Source organism: Tenrec ecaudatus, chromosome 1 (genome assembly GCF_050624435.1).
Source record: "Tenrec ecaudatus isolate mTenEca1 chromosome 1, mTenEca1.hap1, whole genome shotgun sequence".
In the NCBI taxonomy this organism is placed as follows: domain Eukaryota; kingdom Metazoa; phylum Chordata; class Mammalia; order Afrosoricida; family Tenrecidae; genus Tenrec; species Tenrec ecaudatus.
This window is the reverse complement of record NC_134530.1, coordinates 302575066-302590326: the sequence shown is the minus strand read 5'-3', so window position 1 is coordinate 302590326 and position 15261 is coordinate 302575066.

Here is a 15261-nt window from a genome sequence, read left to right as displayed (position 1 = left end):
TCTATTGAACACCAAAGAATGGAATTTCAAATTCCCATGGGTCCTGGATTTCCTGGAGACACAGAGGCTAAATAACCCCTGAAACCATTGCCCTGAGATCATCTTTACACTTAATTTTGTTTCAGATAATGTGCTGTTTATTGGGCTTTTTCGGGGCTCCTACAACTCTTATCGCAATCCACACATACATCAATTGTGTAAAGCACATTTGTACATTCATTGCCCTCATCATTCTCAAAACATTTGCTCTCCACGTAAGCCCCTGGCATCAGCTCCTCATTTTATCCCCTCCCTCCCTGCTCCCCACATCATGAGCCCTGGATAATTTATAAATTATTATTTTCTTATATCTTGCCCTGTCCAACGTCTCCCTTCACCCACTTCTCTGTTGTCCATCCCCCAGGGAGGAGGTTATATGTAGATCCTTGTAATTGGTTCCTCCTTTCCACCCCACCTTCGCTCCACCCTCCCAGTATCATCTACCACAGAAACAACCCCTAAAATCTTCTTTAAACTGAAAAATAGCTTAAGGAGTCAAGATGGCTGCCTTGAGCATGATGCTCTTGTAAGAGAAGTTTACCTGGGATGAAAGGGACAGCAGTGACTCCAAAACTAGATCGGGACCTTAGAGTGAGACGCGCTATGTCAGTGAGGAAGAACGACTCAGAAGAAAGGTTGAGAACGATTGCACATATAATATCTATAAAAGAATAAGATAAATCTCACTAAATTACACATGCAGAAACTGTTATATTTTGCTGTGTATATCTGCAACAACAACATCATAAATAAGATAATAGGCTTCCACCCACAGCTATGAAGTCACCCTGTGTCGGGTTTCTGAAGCTATAGATCTTTACTGGAGCAGCATGTCTCAACTTTCTCCCAGGGAGCTGCTAATGGGTTTGAACTGCCGACCTCGTGGTTAGCAGCCCAACGCTTACTCAACAGTGCCCTGAGTGAAATTACAGGACATTAGTTATCAATAATAGTGAAGAAATAACTTCGATGTTGTTAAGTTCATTTTATTTTCTTTCCTATCCATGCGGGTGACTTCAGGCCACAACCACCACTCTCCCGTTAATTTCTATGATAACAAAATTATCGACACTTTCTTGGATCTGCTTCTAAATAAATCAGCTCAAGTCACCAAGGGAATAGGCGCCTCCTCTTTCCTTGGCCTTTTTAAGTGGCCTGCGTGAAGTGCAGGCTTCTCCCAATGAATGATATAGTGTTGGGATTTCTTTTGCTATTGATTCACGCCATCTGGGTTAGAAAGTGCTTCACTCCCTGACCTTGGGCCACTCTCTCCGGCCCCCTGTGCAGGTGGTTGCACATACAAGTGGATGATGTTAACACGGACCTGAAGATGCAGCAAAGAATAACTTATTGATGAGTTAAAAGCACTTAGGGCCTATTAAACACTCACTATAAGCATCCCTCCTGCAATAATATTCTATGGACACTATCAGCGAAGCACAGTAGCTGCTGCCACAGGGAAAGCGGACCACTTAGGCGCTGTGTTAGTATGGGTACTTTAGAGAAACAAATCCACAGAAACTCATGTATAAGAGAGAGTTTTATATAAAGGGTAAGTGCACATCAAGAAAACATCCAACCCAGTGCTGCCCTAGCCCACAAGTCCAACATTAACCCATATGTCCAACACCAATCCACAAAGTCCTCCTCCATCTCACAAAACAGATGCAGTGATGCTGACTGCAGGAGGAAAGCAGAGTCCGTGAATGTGTAAACATCTCAGCGCTGGCAGGAGTCTCCACACGGCTGTTCCAGCACCCAGGGCTGCATCAGGGTAGGTCCATGTGGCTTCTCCTTGGGGATGTCTTGCAGGAAGTGAGCCTTGCCAGCTGAAGCAGGGAACTGGCTAAGGCAGCTGCACCCTGGTCCGACCATCAGAAAGCAAGAGACCTGAGAACTAGGAAGGCGAGGCTCACGGAGCCATTTATCCCTCCACCCTTCAGTTAACCCCACATGTGCTTATCGGCCAGGTTGGCACAATAAACTAACTACCTCAGGTACAATTCTGGTATGTGGAAAAAATTGAAAGCCAAGGAGGCTCTCCCTCTTCCACCAAAAGAGAGCAAATTTGGCAAAGAGCAAAGACATGAGCGTAAGTGGACACTTGTGAAGTGGCCTTCTAGATCTCTCCCTAGGGGTGCATCTCAATGATTTAAAGGTGTGTTTAGGTGGCAAAAAGTCAGGTCCCCCGGCTTTCTGGCTAGAGCAGGAAGGCAGCCCGCATGTGTTATTAAACACGGGGAGCAGAAAATGAACCCAGAGGTGGCGTGTGCGAGAAGCCGTCTAGAAACTGTAGGTGAGCGTGTGGAAGAAGACCCGGTCAGGTAAAGCATCCTCATCTTAGTGTTAGGGGAAAGGCATGGGTGGGGTCCTGCAAAGATGGAGCATTGCAGGCCCAGGAGGCCCATCTAAGACAAGATGTTAAGGGACGGTGCTGAATGTAGCAGTCGATACTGTCCCGTACGGCTGCTCGGCACCTATACCCCATTCCTATGTTTGGAGCATTCTCTTACCTTATACGTTTTGGCGGGAGGCAAGTCCACCTTCGACGCAAGAAGGTAAAAATGTGAGAGACTGGCTTTCCCAGGGCACTGGCACACACGTACGGGCCAGAGGCCCTTGCCCCAGACTTTGAGGGGGGGGGGAAAGGACATGTCCCTGGCAGTGGCAGGGGATCGTTAAGTTCAACTTCTTCCTGAAGAGCTTACACAGAGCCCTTTTTGTTGAAGAGCCGTGTCTATGGCGGTGAAATTGACACCCCTTGAGGTCTACAAAAGGAGCCCAAGGGCCATCATGGGGTACGTGTGTGTTGTGAGGCTAACGTGGTCAGATGTTGGAAATCAAAGGACAAGGCTGGCTACTCCCATGAAGACTGACAGCCTAGCGGCCAGTTCCACTCTGTCCTCCATGGTTGCTGGGAGCTGGAATGGATGCGAAGGCTGTGGATTTTTTCTGGGTTAGGGGTATAATTTTATGATGATTGACAAAATAGTCATGTAATCCCCATGAAGATAGATAATATTTCTGCCATCTCAAAAGAATTTTTTAACATATACTTCTCTGTAGTTCATCTATCCCAGGCCTACCGCAGCCCCTGGCATCTGATTTGAGTTTTGGGGTTATTTTTGCCTTTAGTTTTACCTGTTCAAGAATTTGCTATAAATAGTGGCCTATCCTATGTAGCGTGTTGAGTCTGGCTTTTTTTCACTTAGCATACTGCATTTGAGATTCATCCACAACGTTGCACATATCAGCTCATTCCTTTTCATCTGTGGTTAGTGTCTCATGGTATGGGTGTATTACAATTTGTTTACTCATTCACAGTTGATAGACATTTGGGTTGTTTCCAAGTTCGGGCCATTATTAATACAGCTGCTACAAACATTAACCTCCATTTATGCCTCCATTTCTCATTGTGCAAACACTCAGCTGGGTAAGTAGAGGAATCACTCTAAATATAAAACTATAAAACTTCTGGACAGAGCAACACATTCCATAGAACTTCATGTGGTAACAGCGTGGCTTACAAATTTTCACAGTTCGATATAAGAACCATTAGCCACACGTGGCTTTTGAAACATGACTGGCATGACTAAGAAACTGATTTCTAATTGAATTTCATTGATTTTTAATATGCATACATGTGAGTCCCGTGCAGCTAAGGGTGACATATTAGGTAGTGCAGTGTTAGAAGGAAACAGAAGAAAATATTGAGGATTCTGAAGGAGGCAGAAATTATAAGCCATAAAAGAAAAAACAAACTTCGACTATCAAGGTGATTAGACCGTGCATTGGCTTGAAGGTTCCCGCACTCAGACAAGCTGCGGAATACGAAGACATGAGACATCGACATGAGCAGCATCTTTCTACTCGGAGGGCGGGTGTAGAAAGTAATCCAATTGACAAGGGAGTAAGAGGGAAGGACAGTGGCCATGCTCAGTCATGTGTGGCTGCCAAACAACATGAGCTGGGACTGACAAATAGGCTGGGCCAGCGGGCAGGTAGGGAAACTAGAAAGAAGCAGCAGGGAGCTGGTTCCAGTGAGTGATGAGCTTAAGGCACAGTCTGACTCTGAAGTGTCTAGGCAAACCGGAGGACGCAGACAGTCTGCAATCTGAAGAGACACGCAGAGTTCCCAATCAGAAACCCAAGCCGATCGATTCTCCTGGAGTTCGTTTCTGACTCCTGGAACTCACACTGTGTCAGATTGGAACTCTCCTCCATTGGGTTGTAACTCACTGATTTTTTTTTAAATTGGGTTCTCAGGTCTGGTCCAATGGTGCTGGTGGTCGGTGGCTGGGCTTCAAGTCAGGCAAAGGAAAATAGGTAACAGAGAGCGCAAGGTATTCCTTGAGTCGGAGCAGCTGGGTGGGTTTGTACCATCGCTCAGACAGGGTAGGCTGCTGCATGAACCCAGAGACCCTCTGCCTCATCTTGAAGCTTCCAGGGGAGAGGCAGAATTTCGTAGCTTCTCAGGATTTCAGAGCAGGGTAATGATCTCCGAGGAGTGGGGGAAGGCCGGGTGATCTGCTGCCTCTGTGCCTTGCATCTATGTGATCCGTGGATGCTCCTCACCATCGATGGGATGTTTGAGCCCATTGTTGCTCCATGGAATCTCTCCATCTCGCTGAGGCTCTCCTGCTGTTTAGGAAGACCCTCTGCTTGGTCCAGCAGAGTCCTTTCCAGTGGCCGGTCCATCTTGAAGGCATGCCATAGTACGTGAGACCAAGTCTTACCTGCTGACTTCCAAAGCGCAGTCAGGCTGTGTGCTTCTTCCGAGATAGATTAGTTCGTTCTTTGGGAAATTCCTGGCATGCTCAACATTGTTTTTTGTTTTTCGTAAAGAAGCTATAGGAAAATGAAAAGACAAGCTGCAGAGTGAGAGAAAATATTTGCAAAACATATATCTGATAATGGATTCTCACAACTTAAGAAGAAAACAAGCAACCTCATTAAGAAAATAAAAACACATTGCCAACAAATTGATCCCAACTCATAGCTATCCTGTAATGGATTGCCACAGCTTCAATCTTTTTTTTAGCTGCTTTCCGGAGAAAACGGGTAGACCTAGAGATATTTAAGGGGTCACAGCAAAATGACATGAGGACTGCCTGGGTTATCTGACTTCTGGGCTTTCTCAGCGGCCTCTGAATTCTACCCAGAGACCACCTGGGTGACGTCTCCAAAGCCCAAAATGAGAAAACAGTCTGAACGTGATCACCACAAAGGTTCCGGACCAACAAGCCAAATTTAAAAGAACCGATGTGCAGGATTTATGAGCTTGCGTATGGAAATCATGGTCCAATCAGGTGCATCCTGAGCCCAGCGTGAAGCCTAGCACCTTATGGAGCTCAGTCTAACACTCTGAAAAATCTGTGAAATGTAAACTTTGATACAAAATCTAAGACGGTGAATTTTGATGCGCTGAAACATTGTAGCAACTTTCTCCTTCAAAGCAGGCATTTAGAAGGAAAGGGGCTTGCTCCAATATAAGAGATCAAGTGCTGATGTGGCCGTTATCGGAGCTGAGCTAGATACCTAGCAGCCAGTAGATAGCTCCTGTCCAATCGGCTCCGGCTCCCAGCGAGCTGCAGGCAGGCAGCAGAACGCAGTGTCGCTGGGTCCTGCATGGTCCTCAGAATTCCCAGCATGTGCTCCCGCGTCAGAGCTGTCTCCCAGAGGGCCACTCTCCCTGGTCCTATAATTCACCAAAATGGACGTCCTCGGCTGCTGACGGATTCACTGTGATCAGGTGTCAGTCCAAAGGGCGACCACACAGACTCACTTTTTTCCCTTGAAGCAGCTGGTGGGTTTGAAGCCTCGACTTTGTGGTCAGCAGTCCGATTCTTAGCCGACAGAGCCACCAGATTTGAACAGACCTCTCACCACAGAAACCTGGGTGCTCGACCTCGTTATTCTCTAGGGAAGCGAAAGTAAAAACCGATTCCACACCGATTACTATGTCTTCACGTATGTGCTGACTGACAGCGCAAAGGGCTGGCAAGACTGGGGAGCGGCTGGAGTTCTCACAGATTGCTGACGCAGCATGCACACATGCACAAATGATGCAGGCATTTTGGAAAACAGCTCAGAGCTCTTTTGAAATGATTTTTGTAAGGAATGCTTTCTGTCTGCCGCCGTCTTGCCATTCAGGGAGAAGAGCTTGCTCAGTGCTCAGCTTTTCCTGATAACTTGAGTTCTCAAGGGCCTTGTTTTAGGGCACAAAGGAGACCCCCCCAAGCTCAAATATAATATAAGGAGACCATGTATGAAGTCTTAAAAGAGACGAAGACACAGACGCATCATCCAGATTAGCACCAGGTCAAAATAGTGTCCCAAGATTCACAATTGGGGAGCTAGACAAGTAGGACATGAGACAAAGGAACTGCCACAAGTTCACGATTGGTGGCAGATCAACACATCACAGTCGCAGGTGGGACTCCAGAAGCAGGAGGAACAGGACCACGATTGGGGCACGTACATTGTTAGACAGAAGAGCTTACAAGATTGGCCCAGGACCTTCCAACCAAAGCAGTCAAGACACAACTGACAGCATGACTCAAGGCTATGGGACACCCTGTACTGTCCTCAGTATGGCGACCTCCATCAAGGACACACCGAGGCAAGCCCCTAAGAGAGAGACTGGGCTGGCCAGAGAGGGGTGGAAGTAATCTACTTCCCAAGACAATCTGCCTGAGGGCAAGATTATCTACATCCTTGGTTAATGGTCAGAAATAATGCAATGGAGACTTAACCTATTGTGGACCCTGCAAATGGATTTGGGGCTGTCAATGCCTTTTGCAAACTAAGGTGCCTGAAGCTCTAATATAATCTGTAGATCAAAATGTTACACCCTTTGCTTACACTGAAAGTAAGCGATACATCTCTTACTTGCTCTTTTGATAGGAAGTGTAACGTCAGGTTTCTGATCTCAGCTGAAAACAGATACATTTTCTACTGAGTAAGAACAAGTGTGTGAGATAACCAAACAGCCATCTAGCTGAGAAGCAGCAAAGCCCACAGAGAAGCACACCAGCCTGTGTGATCATGAGGTGTGATGGGACAAGGTATCAGGTATCATTGTAAATGAGAGGGAGTGCAGAGTGGAGACCCAAACCCCATCTGTACGCAACTGGACATTCATTTACAGAAGGGTCTAGGGTAGGAGACGGGCCAGTCAGGGTGCAGTGTAGCAATGATGAAACATATAACTTTCTTCTAGTTCTTTAACACTCCCCACCCCCCAACTATCATGATCCCAATTCTACCTTACAAATCTGGCTAGACCAGAGCATGAACACTGGTACAGATAAGAGCTGGAAACACAGGGAATCCAGGACAGATAAAGCCCTCAGGACCAATAATGAGAGTAGCGATACCAGGAGGGTGAGGGAAAGGTGGGGGAAGAACGAGGCAACCGATCACAATGATCTACATGTAACGCCCTCCCTGGCGGATGGGCAACAGAAACGTGGGTAAAGGGAGACATTGGTTAGTGTAAGACATGAAGAAAGTAATAATAATTTATAAATTATCAAGGGTTCATGAGGGAGGGAGGGTAGGGAAGCAAGGGTAGAAAAATGAGAAGCTGTTACCAAGGACTCAAGTAGAAAGAAAATGTTTTGAAATGACGATGGCAACAAATGTACTTAACACAATAGATGGATGTGATAAGAGTTGTACGAGCCCCCAATAAAGTGATTAAAAACAAACAAGTGTGATAGGGCCTGTTATCTAGAGAAACAAATCCAGTGAAAAAGCTTTATATCAAGAAGCAATTTTATGTACTGAAGGCATTCCAACCCAGTTCAACTGAAGTCTATAAGTCCTATGCTAGTCCCTAAGTCCCTCTTCAGACTCACACAGCCACATGCTGGTGACACAGAACGGTGACCCTGGAAGCAGGGAGATTACAGGCTGGTGGGTGCGGAGTCATGTGGATCCAAGGTCCTTGGGAACATACCAGGTGGCAGCAGCTCTCAGGGTCAGGTGGCCCACATGGGCCCACCCCTCAAAGTTGAGGGCTAGCCGGCAGGGAGGCAGAGGGACAGAGAAAGGGAGATTCCCTGCTTATAGAGAAGGTCACATACGGGACACGATCATTGAAGTCAAAATGTGTGCAGAAGCAAATGTGGTGAAGAAAGCTGAGGGTGCCCGGCTATCAGAAGATACAGCACCTGGGATCTTAAAGGCTTGAAGATAAACTAGTGGCCATCTATCTCAGAAGCAACAAAGCCCACATGGAAAAAACACACCAGCCTGTGTGATCACGAGGTGCTGAAGTGATCAGTTATCAGGCATCAAAGAACCAGAAAATCATATCATTTTGTGCTCAACTCCCTGATACGACCGCTGAAGACAAATGGGTGCATAAGCAAATGTGGTAAAGAAAGCTGATGGTGCCCGGCTAGCAAAAGATACAGCGTCTGGGGTCTTAAAGGCTTGAAGGTAAACAAGCAGGCATGTAGCAGGGAAGCAACAAAGCCCACATGGAAGAAGCACACCAGTCTGTGTGATCACAAGGTGTCGACAGATAAGGTATTAGGCATCAGAAGACCCCAAACAAACAAATATTTCAACGCAAATGATGGGGGTCAGATTGGAGACCCAAGGCCCATCTGTTGATAATTGACATTCTCTCACAGAAGGGTCACAGGGAAAGAATGAGACAGCCAGGGTGCAGCACACATCAACATTGGAATGCACAGCTTTCCTCTAGTTCTTTAATGCTTCCAACCCACCCCTCCCACTATCATGTCCCCAGGTCTACCTTCCAAATCTGGCTAGACCAGAGCACACGCACTGGTACAGATAAGAACTCTTGACAAATGGAATCCAGGACAGATGAACCCCTCAGGAATAGCAATGGGGGTAGCAATACCACGAGGGTAGGGGGAGGTGGGGGAAAAGGGGGAGAAATGGGGAACTGACTATATTGACTTACAATCCCCCTCATCCCCAGGAAGACAAACAACAGTAACGTGGACAAAGGGACACCGCAGGTGGTTTAAGACATGAAAATAATAATCATTTATCAGGGATCTGGGAGGGTGGGGAGGGTGGGGGGAAAGAGCTGAAACCAAGGGATCAAACAGAAAGAAAAAATTTTGAAAAAGATGAAGGCAACATATGTACAAATGTGCTTGATACAATTGATGTATGGATTGTTATCAGAGTTATAAGAGCCCCCAATAAAATGATTTACTTTTAAACCAAAGAAGAAGATAGAGGAGGCCACATCTCCAAGCAGGCATTATGAAGCTGTGGCCTGACTGACAGGTTGGATTCCCCAGTACATGTTTATACATCTGCAAGTTGGTGTAAAATCTAATGGCCATGGCAAGGGTGTTACGGCTTGTGTGCATCATGCCATGTAACACGAATTCTACCACAGCTGTTTAAAAGACCATGCCATTCCTCAGAAGGAGCCCTGGTGGTGTAGTGGGTTACACACTGAGCTGCCAACCTCAGGGTCAGTAGTTTGAAACCACCAGCCGCACCGAAGGAAAAGGATGAGAATTTCTATTCCCACAAAGATTTACAGTCTCAGAGATTCACAGAGGCAATTCTATAAGGTCACGATGAACTGAAATCAACACTGTGGCAGTGAGTTTGGTCTAGTTTTAGTATATCATTCCCTGGTGTGTTAGTCTGGGTATTTTAGAGAAACAAATCCACAGAAACTCATATGTATAAGAGAGAGTTTTATATAAAGGTTAAGTGTGCATCAAGAAAACATCCTGCCCACCCACAAGTCCAACATTAGCCCATATGTCCGACACCAATCCACAAAGTCCTCCTCCATCTCACAAAACACACACTATGATGCTGACTGCAGGAGGAAAGCCGAGTCAGTGAGAGTGTAAGCATCTCAGTGCTGGCTGGGGTCTCCACACAGCTGCTCCAGCACCCAAGGCTGCATCGGGGGTAGGTCCATGTGGCTTCTCCTCAGGGATGCCTTGCAGGAAGTGAGCCTTGCCAGCTGAGGCAGGGAACTGGCTAAGCCAGCTGCACCCTGATCAAACCATCAGAAAGCAAGAGACCCAACAACTAGAAAGGTGAGGCTCACAGAGCTATTTATCCCTCTGCCCTTCAATTAACCACATGTTTTAATTTGCCAGGTTGGCACAATAAACTCACTATCTCACCTGGTAATGTCGTGGGTTATGCATTAGGTTGCCAAGCTCAAGTTCAGCAGTTTGAAACCACCAGCTACCCTGCAGAGGAAGGATGAGGCTTTCTATTCCTGTAAAGAGTTACAGAACAAGTCAATAACAATCCATTTGGGTTTTGCGGGATTTTTTCTCCCATTATTTGGTACGCAGACAATGGTGATGCTTCTCAAACACAAATGTGCATAGGAATTTGTGCAGGGACTTCCTTAAAATGCAGATCCAAATTGCTACAGCTTGAACAGGGCCTGAGATTCTGCATTTCGAACAAGGTTCCAGGTAGGCGGTGGTGCTGCTGCTGCTGTTCCCAAAATCATGCCCCAAATTTGTCATGGAGCAAAATGAGAATGGAGTCTAATTAAGATTTATTTTATACTTATCTAAGGTTGACAGACTTTGCTTTTTTCCCAAGGATGTTGATAAAAACAGTTCAAGGTAGAATGGATTGATAGCTAGAAGACATAATTTGGATACTCTTTCAAGATGAAATCTGTAGAGTGATATCATAAATTTGTCCTGGAAAGTAACAAGTTAACTGCATTGGCTTATTGCACATTGTGGGCATATTGCATATTATCTAAGCGCTAGGTTAGCTACTCTACCCGCTTAGAAAAAAGCAAGGGAAGAACCCCTTCAGCATATCTTAAATGGAAAGGACTGCAGAAAAAAGTCAGGCCTTGATTGCAATATTGAAAGATTCTATGGGCAAATATTGAATGAGGCAGGAAGCATCAAAATATGATGGGAAAATACGCAGAGTCACTGTACCAAAAAGAAGTCGCGGGCATTCCATCGTCTCAGGAGGCAGCATATGCGCAGAAACCAACGGTGCTGAAAAAGTTCTAGCTGCCCTGAAAGCCATAGACAAAACCAGGCTCTAGGAATTGATGGGCTACCAATGGAAATGTTTCCACAAGCTGATGGAGCACTGGAATCACTCACTCCTCTAGGACTAGACATGTGGAAGGCAGCAACTTGGCCAACTAACTGGAAGAGATCCATATTTGTAGGCGTTCCAAAGAAAGGTGACCCAACAGAACGCTCCGACTAGAAAATAGCACTATGAACATCACGTGCCAGTAAAATTTCACTGACGATCATCTCAAGCGGTCGCAGCATGGCATTGACAGGGCTCAGGATGGATTCAGAAGTGGATATGGAGCAAGGGACGTTGTGTGAGCCCGGGTGGACGAGAGAAACAAATTCACAGACACTCATGTGGGTCTAAGAAAGAGCTTTATATCAAAGAGTAATTATATATTGAAGAAACATCCCAGCCCAGTCCAGATCAAGTCCATCAGTCTGATAATAGCCTGCATGTCCTATGCCAGTCTACAAATTCCCCTTCAGACTCACGTAACACGTGCAATGGCACTAATACAGGAAGATCACAGGCCAGTGGGTGGAAAGTCTTGTGGATCTAGTGGTGGTAGACGCATCATCTCAGCTCTGGCATGCGTCTCCACGTGGCTCCTCTAGCTCCAGGGCTCTGGCTGCCAGCTCCATAGCTCCACGTGGCTTGTCAACAGGAATGTCTCTCAGGGAGACAAGCAGAGAGAGTTTCCCTGGCCTCCAGTGAGCTATTTCTCTCCATCGTGCCTCCAAATGAGGTCATCAAGCTGCGACCTGATTGACAGGCTAGACTCCACCCCTTCCTCAAGTTGACAGATTATGCAACTGCCACAGTTATCACTGATGATGTCAGATGGATCTTGCCTCAAAGCAGAGACTATCAGACAGATTTTCACTTGCGTTTTGTTGACTTTACCAAGCTTTTCAGCTGTGTGCATAACAACATGTGGTTGGCATTGAGAACATTGAGAATTTCAGAAAACTTCACTGGGTTCATGTGGAACGTGTCCATGAATCGAGAGGCAGCTGTACGAACAGAACAAGGGGATCCTGTGCCGTCTAAAGTCAGGAAGGGTGTGTGTCATGGTTTTATTCTCTCACCAAATATATTCAGTCTGTATGCTGAACTAATCATCAGAGAAGCTGGCTTATATAAAGAAGACTATAGTATCATGATTGGAGGAAGGCTTATTAATAACCTGCGGAATGCAGATGACTCAACCTGGCTGGCTGAAAGTGAGGAGGACTTGAAGCACTTGCTGAGGAAGATCAAGGATTATAGCCTTCATGGATTACAATTCAATGTAAGGAAGACCAGCATCCTAACAACTGGACCAATTGGTAATAATATGATGAACAGAGAAAAGGTTGCAGTTGCCAATGATTTTTGTCTTGCTTGGATCCCCAAGCAATGTTCATGGAAGCAGCAGTCAAGAGATCAAAAGATGGGTTGCATTGGGTAAATCTGCTGCACAAGACCTCTTTAGAGTATTGAAGAGCAAGGATGTTGCTTTGAGAGCTAACATGCACCTGATCCAAGCCATTGTGTTCTCCCTTGCATCATATACATATAGAAGCGGGATATTGAATAAAGAAGACCAAACGAGAATCTATGTATTTGAATTGCAGTGCTGGACAAGACTATTGAAATTACCATGGCCTGCTGAAAGGACAAACCAATCTGTCTTGGAAGAAGTAAGGCCAGAGCGCTTCTTAGAGGCAAGGATGGCAAGGCTTCGTCTTACATACTTTGAACATACTTTGTCAGGAGAGACCAGTCCCTGGAGAAGGACATCGTGTTTGGTTAAGTGGAAGGGCCGTGAAAAAGAGGAAGGCTCTCAATGAGAGGGATTGACGCGTGGCTGCAGCAACGGGTTCAAGCAGAGGAACAATTGTGGAGATGGCGCGGGATGGTGCAGTGTTTCATTCTGTTGTGCAGAGGGTTGCTATGGGTCGGAGCCAACTCAACGGCACTAAATAACAACAAGCCCCTTTCCTGCGCACCCAAGTCTCACCTTCCAACCATCCAAAGGCAGTGTAACATTAGGGTGGTGGGGGAAGGGCCCTGGGGGGAAATGCGTGACATCACTTTTAGGAACACTGCTTTTTTTTTTTTTCAAAGCTCCGTGTTTAATTATTTTTACAAAACAACCCTATCATCTTCGAAGTACTCTCTGTTACACTTAATGCATCAGGGGCTTAAGTGGAGAGCAAATGTATTGAATACTGAATTTTTTAACCGAATTTCTTTTCATCTCTTGGGGAACCAGGACCCCAACTACAGGATTGCATTAATTTTAGACTTTGCTTTCTTGAGGAGTACAGCATACAACAGAGGCCATTTCTGTGTCAGAAAAACCCACCAAGGGAAACAGACTTTACCTTAGACATACCTGCTGCAGGTTAAAGGAAGTGATATCCTCCTTTGGTCAGAAACCGGTAACCCCGACTAAGAGAAGAAGACTGCTACCCAAGGCTATGGATTTGGAAGTCATTGGCCTTCAGTTCAAACCTGTTGCTTTTGAGGTGGCCCAGTAATAGGCGATTTAAGATTCGCATACTCTTTCCACTTTCCTATTTTCTTGGATTTTAAACAAATGCCCGAGTTCTGCAGACTTAGTTATGTCATGTGGCAAGAGTACTAACTCGTCATTGTTTTCTTACACAAGATTCAGTCACATAGTTTTTTAGCGTGTATTAAGTGAACAGCCCATGTATTTTCGTCTAAAAAGCTTTTCCATATGTGAATATTCTCCTTATCTTGTTGTTGGCAGGTGCCCTATAATTGGCCCTATGCACAACAGAATGAAACAGAACAGGAGTGCACAGCCCTGTGCCATACGTATCGCAGTTGTTCCTACGCCTGAGCCCATTGATGCCACCACTCACTGCGTCAGTCCATCTCTTTGAAGACCTTCCTCACTTTTGCTGCCTTTCCACTTTACCAAACATGGTGTCCTTCTCCAGTGACTGGTCTCTCCTGACAATATACCCAAAGTATGTAAGATGACGTCTTGCCATCCTTGCCTCCACGGAGCCCTCTGGTCTTACTTCTTTCAAGACATATCGATGTGTCTTTTTGGCAGCCCATGGTACTTTTAATATGCTTCTCCAGCACCACAATTCAAATCCATCGATTCTTGTTCAGTCTTCTTTACTCAATGTCCAAGTTTCACATGCATATGACCCGATGGAAAATATAATGTTTTGGGTCCTCAAAGTAACATCCTTGCTCTTCAATTGTGAAGCAGAGTTACCTAATGCAATGCATCCTTTGGTCGCTTGCCTGCTGCTTCCATGAGCATTGCTTGGGGATCCAAGCAAGACAAAATCCTTGACAACTTCAGCCTTTTCTCCATTTATCAGGATGTAGCCTATTGGTCCAGTTGTGAGGATTCTGGTCTTCTTTACATTGAGTTTTAATCCATACTGAAGGCTGCACTCCTTGATCTTCATCAGCAAGTGCTTCAAGTCCTCCTCACTTTCAGTCAACCAGGTTGAGTCATCTGCATACCACAGGTTGTTAATAAGGTTTCCTCCGATCCTGATGCCACATTCTGCTTCATATAATCCAGCTTCTTTATAGTATTATCAATTCTAGGTTGGGGTCTTAAAGGCTTGTATTCAAATAAGCAGCCATCTACGTGAGGCATCAAATAGTATTATACATTGATAGTATTATAATATTATTATTGATAGTATTATAAATTCTCGTTTGGGGTCTTAAAGGCTTGTATTCAAATAAGCAGCCATCTAAGTGAGTTACCAAATAAATCCACATGGAAGAAACACACCAGCTTGTGTGATCCAAAGATGACAATAACAAAATCTAAGTATGATGAAGGGAAAAGTATCAGAGCTCAAATTGTGAACCCCCAATCTGTAGAAGCCTATGGAGGACAGTGGGAACCCAAAATCCACCTGGAGTGTGTCCAATCAGAATAAGCCTTTGGCAGATCCCCTCTAGCCACAGCCCAGGGCTTGAACAGCTTTATAATTGGACAATAATTATTGTAAACTTTATTGTCGATTGAACCATGGTGCAATGTGTTACTTGGTCAGTTGACCTCCATCTTGACCCAACCTGATTTGTTCTAGGCTCAAATATTTCTCACTTGTTCTACATCAGAAATTTCTTCACTGGTTTTAAAAATATTGTTGGTGGTCTTTTCTTTGTTACTCTTTATTTTTATCTTTA